This window comes from Schistocerca nitens, chromosome 8, assembly GCF_023898315.1.
Source record: "Schistocerca nitens isolate TAMUIC-IGC-003100 chromosome 8, iqSchNite1.1, whole genome shotgun sequence".
Lineage (NCBI taxonomy): Eukaryota > Metazoa > Arthropoda > Insecta > Orthoptera > Acrididae > Schistocerca > Schistocerca nitens.
The window spans coordinates 10867262-10879691 of record NC_064621.1 but is presented as its reverse complement, the minus strand read 5'-3'; positions in this window follow the sequence as shown (position 1 = coordinate 10879691).

The following is a 12430-nucleotide window of genomic DNA, read 5'->3' as shown; positions in this document are numbered from 1 at the left end:
AGTCTTCCTACTGTCTATGTTTTTAGCGTTTACTGTGTCACCAGTTTTACATTCCGATGCACCTCTCCAGGTTTACTGTATCCATTGGACCTTCCCATGACGATGAAACACAGAAATTGGATCGGAATTAAATATTAGAGACACAATGCCGACTTAAGAACACGAGGACTGAGTCTTCCTACTGTCTATATTTTGAGCGTTTCCTGTGTTGCCAGTTTTACATTCCGATGCACCTCTGCAGGTTTACTGTATCCCTTGGACCTTCCCATTGACGATGAAACACAGAAATTGCATCGGAATTAAATATAAGAGACACAATGCCGTCTTAAGTACAGGAAGACTGAGTGTTCGTAATGTCTATGTTTTGAGCGTTTCCTGTGGCACCAGTTTTACATTCCGATTCACCTCTCCAGGTTTACTGTATCCATTGGACCTTCCCATTGACGATGAAACACAGAAATTGCATCGGAATTAAATATTAGAGACACAATGCCGACTTAAGAACAGGAAGACTGAGTCTTCCTACTGTCTATGTGTTGAGCGTTTCCTGTGTCACCAGTTTTACATTCCGATGCATATCTGCAGGTTTATTGTATCCCTTGGACCTTCCTATTGACGATGAGACACAGAAATTGCATCGAAATTGAATATAAGAGACACAATGCCGACATAAGTACAGGAAGACTGAGTCTTCCTACTGTCTAAGTTTTGAGCGTTTCCTGTGTCACCAGTCTTACATTCCGATGCACCTCTGCAGGTTTACTGTATCCCTTGGTCTTTCCCATTGACGATGAAACACAGAAATTGCATCGGAATTAAATATAAGAGACACAACGCCGACTTAAGTACAAGAAAACTGAGTTCTCTTACGGTCTATGATTTGAGCGTTTCCTGTGTCACCAGTTTTACATTCCGATACACCTCTGCAGGTTTACTGTATCCCTTGGACCTTCCCATTGACGATGACACACAGAAATTGCATCGGAATTAAATATAAGAGACACAGTGCCGACTACAGTACAGGAAGACTGAGTCTTCCTACTGTCTATGTTTTGAGCGTTTCCTGTGTCACCAGTTTTGCATTCCGTTGCACCTCTGCAGGTTTACTCTATCCATTGGAGCTTCCCATTGACGATAAATCACAGAAATTGCATCGGATTGAAATATAAGATACACAATGCTAACTTAAGTACAGGAAGACTGAGTCTTCCCACTGTCTATGTTTTGAGCGTTTCCTGTGTGACCAGTTTTGCATTCCGATGCACCTCTGCAGGTTTACTGTATCCCTTGGACCTTCCCATTGACGATGAAACACAGAAATTGAATCGGGATTAAATATAAGAGACACAATGCCGACTTAAGTACAGGAAGATTTAGTCTTCCTACTGTCTACGTTTTGAGCGTTTCCAGCGTCACCAGTTTTACATTCCGATGCACCTCTGCAGGTTTACTGTATCCCATCGACCTTCCCATTGACGATGATACACCGAAATTGCATCGGAATTAAATATAAGAGACACAATGCCGACTTAAGTACAGGAAGGCTGAGTCTTAGTACTGTCTATGTTTTGAGCGTTTCCTGTGTCACCAGTCTTACATTCCGATGCACCTCTGCAGGGTTACTGTCTCCCTTGGACCTTCCCATTGACGATGAAACACAGAAATTGCATCGGAATTAAATATAAGAGACACAATGCCGACTTAAGGACAGGAAGAATGAGTCTTCCTACTGTCTATGTTTTTAGCGTTTCCTGTGTCACCAGTTTTACATTCCGATGCACCTCTCCAGGTTTACTGTATCCATTGGACCTTCCCATGACGATGAAACACAGAAATTGCATCGGAATTAAATATTAGAGACACAATGCCGACTTAAGAACACGAGGACTGAGTCTTCCTACTGTCTATGTTTTGAGCGTTTCCTGTGTTGCCAGTTTTACATTCCGATGCACCTCTGCAGGTTTACTGTATCCCTTGGACCTTCCCATTGACGATGAAACACAGAAATTGCATCGGAATTAAATATAAGAGACACAATGCCGTCTTAAGTACAGGAAGACTGAGTCTTCGTAATGTCTATGTTTTGAGCGTTTCCTGTGGCACCAGTTTTACATTCCGATTCACCTCTCCAGGTTTACTGTATCCATTGGACCTTCCCATTGACGATGAAACACAGAAATTGCATCGGAATTAAATATTAGAGACACAATGCCGACTTAAGAACAGGAAGACTGAGTCTTCCTACTGTCTATGTGTTGAGCGTTTCCTGTGTCACCAGTTTTACATTCCGATGCATATCTGCAGGTTTATTGTATCCCTTGGACCTTCCTATTGACGATGAGACACAGAAATTGCATCGAAATTGAATATAAGAGACACAATGCCGACTTAAGTACAGGAAGACTGAGTCTTCCTACTGTCTATGTGTTGAGCGTTTCCTGTGTCACCAGTTTTACATTCCGATGCATATCTGCAGGTTTATTGTATCCCTTGGACCTTCGTATTGACGATGAAACACAGAAATTGCATCGGAATTAAATTTAAGAGACACAATGCCGACTTAAGTACAGGAAGACTGAGTCTTCGTAATGTCTATGTTTTAAACGTTTCCTGTGTCACCTGTTTTACATTCTGATGCACCTCTCCAGGTTTACCGAATCCATTGGACCTTCCCATTGACGATGAAACACAGAAAATGCATCGTAATTAAATATTAGAGACACAATGCCGACGTAAGAACAGGTAGACTGAGTCTTCCTACTGTCTATGTTTTGAGCGTTTCCTGTGTCACCAGTTTTACATTCCGATGCACCTCTACAGGATTACTGTATCCATTGGAGCTTCCCATTGACGATGAAACACAGAAATAGCATCGGAATTAAATATTAGAGACACAACGCCGGCTTAAGTACAAGAAAACTGAGTCTTCTTACGGTCTATGTTTTGAGCGTTTCCTGTGTCACCAGTTTTACATTCCGATGCACCTCTACAGGATTACTGTATCCATTGGACCTTCCCATTGACGACGAATCTCAGAAATTGCATCGGATTGAAATATAAGATACACAATGCTAACTTAAGTACAGGAAGACTGAGTCTTCCCACTGTCTATGTTTTGAGCGTTTCCTGTGTGATCAGTTTTGCATTCCGATGCACCTCTGCAGGTTTACAGTATCCCTGGGACCTTCCCATTGACGATGAAACACAGAAATTGAATCGGAATTAAATATAAGAGACTCAATCCCGACTTAAGTACAGGAAGATTTAGTCTTCCTATTGTCTATGATTTCAGCGTTTCCTGCGTCACCAGTTTTACATTCCGATGCACCTCTGCTGGTTTACTGTGTCAATTGGACCTTCCCATTGACGATGAAACACAGAAATTGTATCGGAATTAAATATAAGGACACAATGAGTACTTAAGTACAGGAAAACTGAGTCTTCTTACGGTCTGTGTTTTGAGCGCTTCCAGTGTCACCAGGTTTACATTCCGATGCACCTCTGCAGGTTTACTGTATCCCTTCGACCTTCCCATTGACGATGATACACCGATTTTGCATCGGAATTAAATATAAGAGACACAATGCCGACTAAAGTACAGGAAGGCTGAGTCTTAGTACTGTCTATGTTTGAGCGTTTCCTGTGTCACCAGTCTTACATTCCGTTGCACCTCTGCAGGGTTACTCTATCCCTTGGACCTTCCTATTGACGATGAAACACAGAAATTGCATCGGAATTAAATATAAAAGACACAATGCCGACTTAAGTACAGGAAGACTGAGTCTTCCTACTGTCTATGTTTTGAGCGTTTCCTGTGTCACCAGTTTTACATTCCGATGCACCTCTCCAGGTTTACTGTATCCATTGGACCTTCCCATTGACGATGAAACACAGAAATTGCATCGAAATTAAATATAAGAGACACAACGCCGACTTAAGTACAAGAAAACTGAGTATTCTTACGGACTATGTTTTGAGCGTTTCCTGTGCCACCTGTTTTACATTACGTTGCACCTCTGCAGGTTTACTGTATCCATTGGACCTTCCCATTGACGATGAAACACAGAAATTGCATCGGAAAAAAATATTAGAGACACAATGCCGACTTAAGTACAGGAAGACTGACTCTTCGTAATGTCTATGTTTTGAGCGTTTCCTGTGTCACCAGTCTTACATTCCGATGCACCTCTGCAGGTTTACTGTATCCCTTGGACTTTCCCATTGAGGATGAAACACAGAAATTGCATCGGAATTAAATATAAGAGACACAATGCCGACTTAAGTACAGGAAGACTGAGTCTTCGTAATGTCTATGTTTTAAACGTTTCCAGTGTCACTTGTTTTACATTCCGATGCACCTCTCCAGGTTTACCGAATCCACTGGACCTTCCCATTGACGATGATACACCGAAATTGCATCGGAATGAAGTATAAGAGACACAATGCCGACTTAAGTACAGGAAGGCTGAGTCTTAGTACTGTCTATGTTTTGAGCGTTTCCTGTGTCACCAGTCTTACATTCCGATGCGCCTCTCCAGGGTTACTGTATCCCTTGGACCTTCCCATTGACGATGAAACACAGAAATTGCATCGGAATTAGATATAAGAGACACAATGCGGACTTAAGTACAGGAAGACTGAGTCTTCCTACTGTCTATGTTTTGAGCGTTTCCTGTGTCACCAGTTTTACATTCCCATGCACCTCTGCAGGTTTACTGTATTCATTGGACCTTCCCATTGACGATGAAACACAGAAATTGCATCGGAATTAAATATAAGAGACACAACCTCGACTTAAGTACAAGAAAACTGAGTCTTCTTACGGTCTTTGATTTGAGCGGTTCCTGTGTCACCAGTTTTACATTCCGATACATCTCTGCAGGTTTACTGTATCCCTTGGACCTTCCCATTGACGAGGACACACAGAAATTGCATCGGAATTAAATATAAGAGACACAGTGCCGACTTCAGTACAGGAAGACTGAGTCTTCCTACTGTCTATGTTTTGAGCGTTTCCTGTGTCACCAGTTTTACATTCCGTTGCACCTCTGCAGGTTTACTGTATCCATTGGACCTTCCCATTGACGATGAATCACAGAAATTGCATCGGATTGAAATATAAATTACACAATGCTAACTTAAGTACAGGAAGACTGAGTCTTCCCACTGTCTATGTTTTGAGCGTTTCCTGTGTGATCAGTTTTGCATTCCGATGCACCTCTGCAGGTTTACAGTGTCCATTGGACCTTCCCAATGACGATGAAACACAGAAATTGCATCGGATTTAAATATAAGAGACACAATGCGGACTTAAGTACAGGAAGACTGAGTCTTCTTACGGTCTATGTTTTGGGCGTTTCCAGTGTCACCAGGTTTACATTCCGATGCAGCTCTGCAGGTTTACTGTATCCCTTGGACCTTCCTGTTGACGATGAAACACAGAAATTGCATCGAAATTAAATATAAGAGACACAATGCGGACTTAAGTACAGGAAGACTGAGTCTTCCTACTGTCTATGTGTTGAGCGTTTCCTGTGTCACCAGTTTTACATTCCGATGCATATCTGCAGGTTTATTGTATCCCTTGTGCCTTCCCATTGACGAAGAAACACAGAAATTGCGTCGGAATTAAATATAAGAGACGCAATGCCGACTTAAGTACAGGAAGACTGTGTCTTCCTACTGTCTATGTTTTGAGCGTTTCCTGTGTCACCAGTTTTACATTCCGATGCACCTCTTGCAAGTTTACGGTATCCTTGGACCTTCACAGTGACGATCAAACACAGAAATTGCATCGGAATTAAATATAAGGGACACAATGCCCTGTTAACAACAGGAAGACTGAGTCTTCCTACTGACTATGTTTTTTAGCGTTTCCTGTGTCACCGTTTTAACATTCCTATGCACCTCTGCAGGTTTACTCTATCCCTTGGGCCTTCCCTCTGACGATGAAACACAGATATTGCATCGGAATTAAATATAAGAGACACAATGCCGACTTAAGTACAGGATGACTGAGTCTTCCTACTGTCTATGTTTTGAGCGTTTCCTGTGTCACCAGTTTTACATTCCGTTGCACCTCTGCAGGTTTACTGTATCCATTGGACCTTCCCATTGACGATGAATCACAGAAATTGCATCGGATTGTAATATAAGATACACAATTTCGGACTTAAGTACAGGAAGACTGAGTCTTCCCACTGTCTATGTTTTGAGCATTTCCTGTGTGATCAGTTTTGCATTCCGATGCACCTCTGCAGGTTTACTGTATCCCTTGGACCTTCCCAATGACGATGAAACACAGATATTGCATCGGAATTAAATATAAGAGACACAATGCCGACTTAAGTACAGGAAGACTGAGTGTTCATACGGTCTATGTTTTGAGCGTTTCCTGTGTGATCAGTTTTGCATTCCGTTGCACCTCTGCAGGTTTACTGTATCCCTTGGACCTCCTATTGACGATGAAACACAGAAATTGCATCGGAATTAAATATAAGAGACACAATGCCGACTTGAGTACATTAAGACTGAGTCTTCCTACTGTCTATGTTTTGAGCGTTTCCTGTGTCACCAGTTTTACATTCCGATGCACCTCTCCAGGTTTTCTGAATCCATTGGACCTTCCCACTGACGATGAAACACAGAAATTCCATCGGAATTAAATATTAGAGACACAATGCCGACTTAAGAACAGGAAGACTGAGACTACCTACTGTCTATGTTTTGAGCGTTTCCTGTGTCACCAGTTTTACATTCCGATGCACCTCTCCACGTTTACTGTATTCCTTGGACCTTCCGATTGACGATGAAATACAGAAATTGCATCGGAATTAAATATAGGAGACACAATGCCGACTTAAGAACAGGAAGACTGAGTCTACATACTGCCTATGTTTTGAGCGTTTCCTGTGTCACCAGTTTTACATTCCGATGCACCTCTCCACGTTTACTGTATTCTTTGGACCTTCCGATTGACGATGAAATACAGAAATTGCATCGGAATTAAATATAGGATACACAATGCCGACTTAAGTACAGGAAGACTTAGTCTTCCTACTGTCTATGTTTTGAGCGTTTCCTGTGTCACCAGTTTTACATTACGATGCACCTCTGCAGGTTTACTGTATCCCTTCGACCTTCCCATTGACGATGAAACACCGAAATTCCATCGGAATTAAATATTAGAGACACAATGCCGACTTAAGTACAGGAAGGCTTAGGCTTAGTACTGTCTATGTTTTGAGCGTTTCCTGTGTCACCAGTCTTACATTCCGATGCACCTCTGCAGGTTTACTGTATCCCTTGGACCATCCCATTGACGATGAAATACAGAAATTGAATCGGGATTAAATATAAGAGACACAATGCCGACTTAAGTACAGGAAGATTTAGTCTTCCTATTGTCTATGTTTTGAGCGTTTCCAGCGTCACCAGTTTTACATTCCGATGCACCTCTGCTGGTTTACTGTGTCCATTGGACCTTCCCATTGATGATGAAACACAGAAATTGCATCGTAATTAAACATAAGGGACACAATGCCGACTTAAGTACAGGAAGACTGAGTCTTCCTACTGTCTATGTTTTGAGCGTTTCCTGTGTGATCAGTTTTGCATTCCGATGCACCTCTGCAGGCTTACTGTATCCCTTGGACCTTCCTATTGACGATGAAACACAGAAATTGCATCGGAATTAAATATAAGAGTCACAACGCGGACTTAGGTACAGGAAGACTGAGTCTTCTTACGGTCTATGCTTTGAGCGTTTCCAGTGTCACCAGGTTTACATTCCGATGCACCTCTGGAGGTTTACTGTATCCCTTCGACCTTCCCAATGACGAAGAAACACCGAAATTGCATCGGAATTAAATATAGGAGACACAATGCCGACTTAAGTACAGGAAGGCTGAGTCTTAGTACTGTCTATGTTTTGAGCGTTTCTGTGTCACCAGTCTTACATTCCGATGCACCTCTGCAGGGTTACTGTACCCCTTGGACCTTCCCATGGACGATGAAACACAGAAATTGCATCGGAATTAAATATAAGAGACACAATGCCGACTTAAGTACAGGAAGACTGAGTCTTCCTACTGTCTATGTGTTGAGCGTTTCCTGTGTCACCAGTTTTACATTCCGATGCATATCTGCAGGTTTATTGTATCCCTTGTGCCTTCCCATTGACGAAGAAACACAGAAATTGCATCGGAATTAAATATAAGAGGCGCAATGCCGACTTAAGTACAGGAAGACTGAGTCTTCCTACTGTCTATGTTTTGAGCGTTTCCTGTGTCACCAGTTTTACATTCCGATGCACCTCTCCAGGTTTACTGTATTCCTTGGACCTTCCGAATGACGATGAAATACAGAAATTGATCGGAATATAGGAGACACAATGCCGACTTAAGTACAGGAAGACTGAGTCTTAGTACTGCCTATGTTTTGAGCGTTTCCTGTGTCACCAGTTTTACATTCCGATGCACCTCTGCAGGTTTATTGTATTGCTTGGACCTTACCATTGACGATGAAACACAGAAATTGCATCGGAATTAAATATAAGAGACACAATGCCGACTTAAGTACAGGAAGACTGAGTCTTCCTACTGTCTATGTTTTGAGCGCTTCCTGTGTCACCAGTTTTACATTCCGATGCACCTCTTGCAAGTTTACTGTATCCCTTGGACCTTCACAGTGACGATCAAATACAGAAATTGCATCGGAATTAAATAGAAGGGACACAATGCCCTGTTAACAACAGGAAGACTGAGTCTTCCTACTGTCTATGTTTTTTAGCGTTTCCTGTGTCACCAGTTTTACATTCCTATGCACCTCTGCAGGTTTACTGTATCCATTGGACCTTCCCATTGACGATGAATCACAGAAATTGCATCGGATTGTAATATAAGATACACAATTTCTGACTTAAGTACAGGAAGACTAAGTCTTACCACTGTCTATGTTTTGAGCATTTCCTGTGTGATCAGTTTTGCATTCCGATGCACCTCTGCAAGTTTACTGTATCCCTTGGACCTTCCCATTGACGATGAAACACAGAAATTGCATCGGAATTAAATATAAGAGACACAATGCCGACATAACTACAGGAAGATTTAGTCTTACTACTGTCTATGTTTTGAGCGTTTCCAGCGTCACCAGTTTTACATTCCGATGCACCTCTGCTGGTTTACTGTGCCCACTGGACCTTCCCATTGACGATGAAACACAGAAATTGCATCGTAATGAAACATAAGGGACACAATGCTGACTTAAGTACAGGAAGACTGAGTCTTCCTACTGTCTATGTTTTGAGCGTTTCCTGTGTGATCAGTTTTGCATTCCGATGCACCTCTGCAGGCTTACTGTATCCCTTGGACCTTCCTATTGACGATGAAACACAGAAATTGCATCGGAATTAAATATAAGAGACACAACGCGGACTTAAGTACAGGAAGACTGAGTCTTCTTACGGTCTATGATTTGAGAGTTTCCAGTGTCACCAGGTTTACATTCCGATGCACCTCTGGAGGTTTACTGTATCCCTTCGACCTTCCCATTGACGATGATACACCGAAATTGCATCGGAATTAAATGTAAGAGACACAATGCCGACTTAAGTACAGGAAGACTGAGTCTTCCTACTGTCTATGTTTTGAGCGTTTCCTGTGTCACCAGGTTTACATTCCGATGCACCTCTGCAGGTTTACTGTATCCATTGGACCTTCCCATTGACGATGAAACACAGAAATTGCATCGGAATTAAATATAAGAGACACAACGCCGACTTAAGTACAAGAAAACTGAGTATTCTGACGGTCTATGCTTTGAGCGTTTCCTGTGCCACCTGTTTTACATTACGTTGCACCTCTGCAGGTTTACTGTATCCGTTGGACCTTCCCATTGACGATGAAACACAGAAATTGCATCGGAATTAAATATTAGAGACACAATGCCAACTTAAGTACAGGAAGACTGAGTCTTCGTAATGTCTATGTTTTAAACGTTTCCTGTGTCACCAGTTTTACATTCCGATGCACCTCTACAGGATTACTGTATCCATTGGACCTTCCCATTGACGATGAAACACAGAAATAGCATCGGAATCAAATATGAGAGACACAATGCGGACTTAAGTACAGGAAGACTGAGTCTTCCTACTGTCTATGTGTTGAGCGTTTCCTGTGTCACCAGTTTTACATTCCGATGCATATCTGCAGGTTTATTGTATCCCTTGTGCCTTCCCATTGACGAAGAAACACAGAAATTGCATCGGAATTAAATATAAGAGACGCAATGCCGACTTAAGTACAGGAAGACTGAGTCTTCCTACTGTCTGTGTTTTGAGCGTTTCCTGTGTCACCAGTTTTACATACGGATGCACCTCTCCAGGTTTACTGTATTCCTTGGACCTTCCGAATGACGATGAAATACAGAAATTGCATCGGAATATAGGAGACAGAATGCCGACTTAAGTACAGGAAGACTGAGTCTTAGTACTGTCTATGTTTTGAGCGTTCCTGTGTCACCAGTTTTACATTCCGATGCACCTCTTGCAAGTTTACTGTATCCCTTGGACATTCACAGTGACGATCAAACACAGAAATTGCATCGGAGTTAAATATAAGGGACACAATGCCCTGTTAACAACAGGAAGACTGAGTCTTCCTACTATGTTTTTTAGCGTTTCCTGTGTCACCAGCTTCACATTCCTATGCACCTCTGCAGGTTTACTCTATCCCTTGGACCTTCCCACTGACGATGAAACACAGAAATTGCATCGGAATTAAATATAAGAGACACAATGCCGACTTAAGTACAGGATGACTGAGTCTTCCTACTGTCTATGTTTTGAGCATTTCCTGTGTGATCAGTTTTACATTCCGTTGCACCTCTGCAGGTTTACTGTATCCATTGGACCTTCCCATTGACGATGAATCACAGAAATTGCTTCGGATTGTAATATAAGATACACAATTTCGGACTTAAGTACAGGAAGACTGAGTCTTCCCACTGTCTATGTTTTGAGCATTTCCTGTGTGATCAGTTTTGCATTCCGATACACCTCTGCAGGTTTACTGTATCCCTTGGACCTTCCCAATGACGATGAAACACAGAAATTGCATCGGAATTAAATATAAGAGACACAATGCCGACATAACTACAGGAAGATTTAGTCTTACTACTGTCTATGTTTTGAGCGTTTCCAGCGTCACCAGTTTTACATTCCGATGCACCTCTGCAGGTTTATTGTGTTCATTGGACCTTCCCATTGACGATGAAACAAAGAAATTGCATCGGAATTAAATATAAGAGACACAATGCCGACTTAAGTACAGGAAGACTGAGTGTTCATACGGTCTATGTTTTGAGCGTTTCCTGTGTGATCAGTTTTGCATTCCGTTGCACCTCTGCAGGTTTACTGTATCCCTCGGACCTCCTATTGACGATGAAACACAGAAATTGCATCGGAATTAAATATAAGAGACACAATGCCGACTTAAGTACATTAAGACTGAGTCTTCTTACGGTCTATGTTTTGATCGTTTCCTGTGTCACCAGTTTTACATTCCGATGCACCTCTCCAGGTTTTCTGAATCCATTGGACCTTCCCATTGACGATGAAACACAGAAATTCCGTCGGAATTAAATATTAGAGACACAATGCCGACTTAAGAACAGGAAGACTGAGTCTACCTACTGTCTATGTTTTGAGCGTTTCCTGTGTCACCAGTTTTACATTCCGATGCACCTCTCAACGTTTACTGTATTCCTTGGACCTTCCGATTGACGATGAAATACAGAAATTGCATCGGAATTAAATATAGGAGACACAATGCCGACTTAAGAACAGGAAGACTGAGTCTACCTACTGCCTATGTTTTGAGCGTTTCCTGTGTCACCAGTTTTACATTCCGATGCACCTCTCCACGTTTACTGTATTCCTTGGGCCTTCCGATTGACGATGAAATACAGAAATTGCATCGGAATTAAATATAGGAGACACAATGCCGAATTAAGTACAGGAAGAATGAGTCTTCCTACTGTCTATGTTTTGAGCGTTTCCTGTGTCACCAGTTTTACATTACGATGCACCTCTGCAGGTTTACTGTATCCCTTTGACCTTCCCATTGACGATGAAACACCGAAAATCCATCGGAATTAAATATTAGAGACACAATGCCGACTTAAGTACAGGAAGGCTGAGTCTTAGTACTATCTATGTTTTGAGCGTTTCCTGTGTCACCAGTCTTACATTCCGATGCACCTCTGCAGGTTTACTGTATCCCTTGGACCATCCCATTGACGATGAAATACAGAAATTGAATCGGCATTAAATATAAGAGACACAATGCCGACTTAAGTACAGGAAGATTTAGTCTTCCTATTGTCTATGTTTTGAGCGTTTCCAGCGTCACCAGTTTTACATTCCGATGCA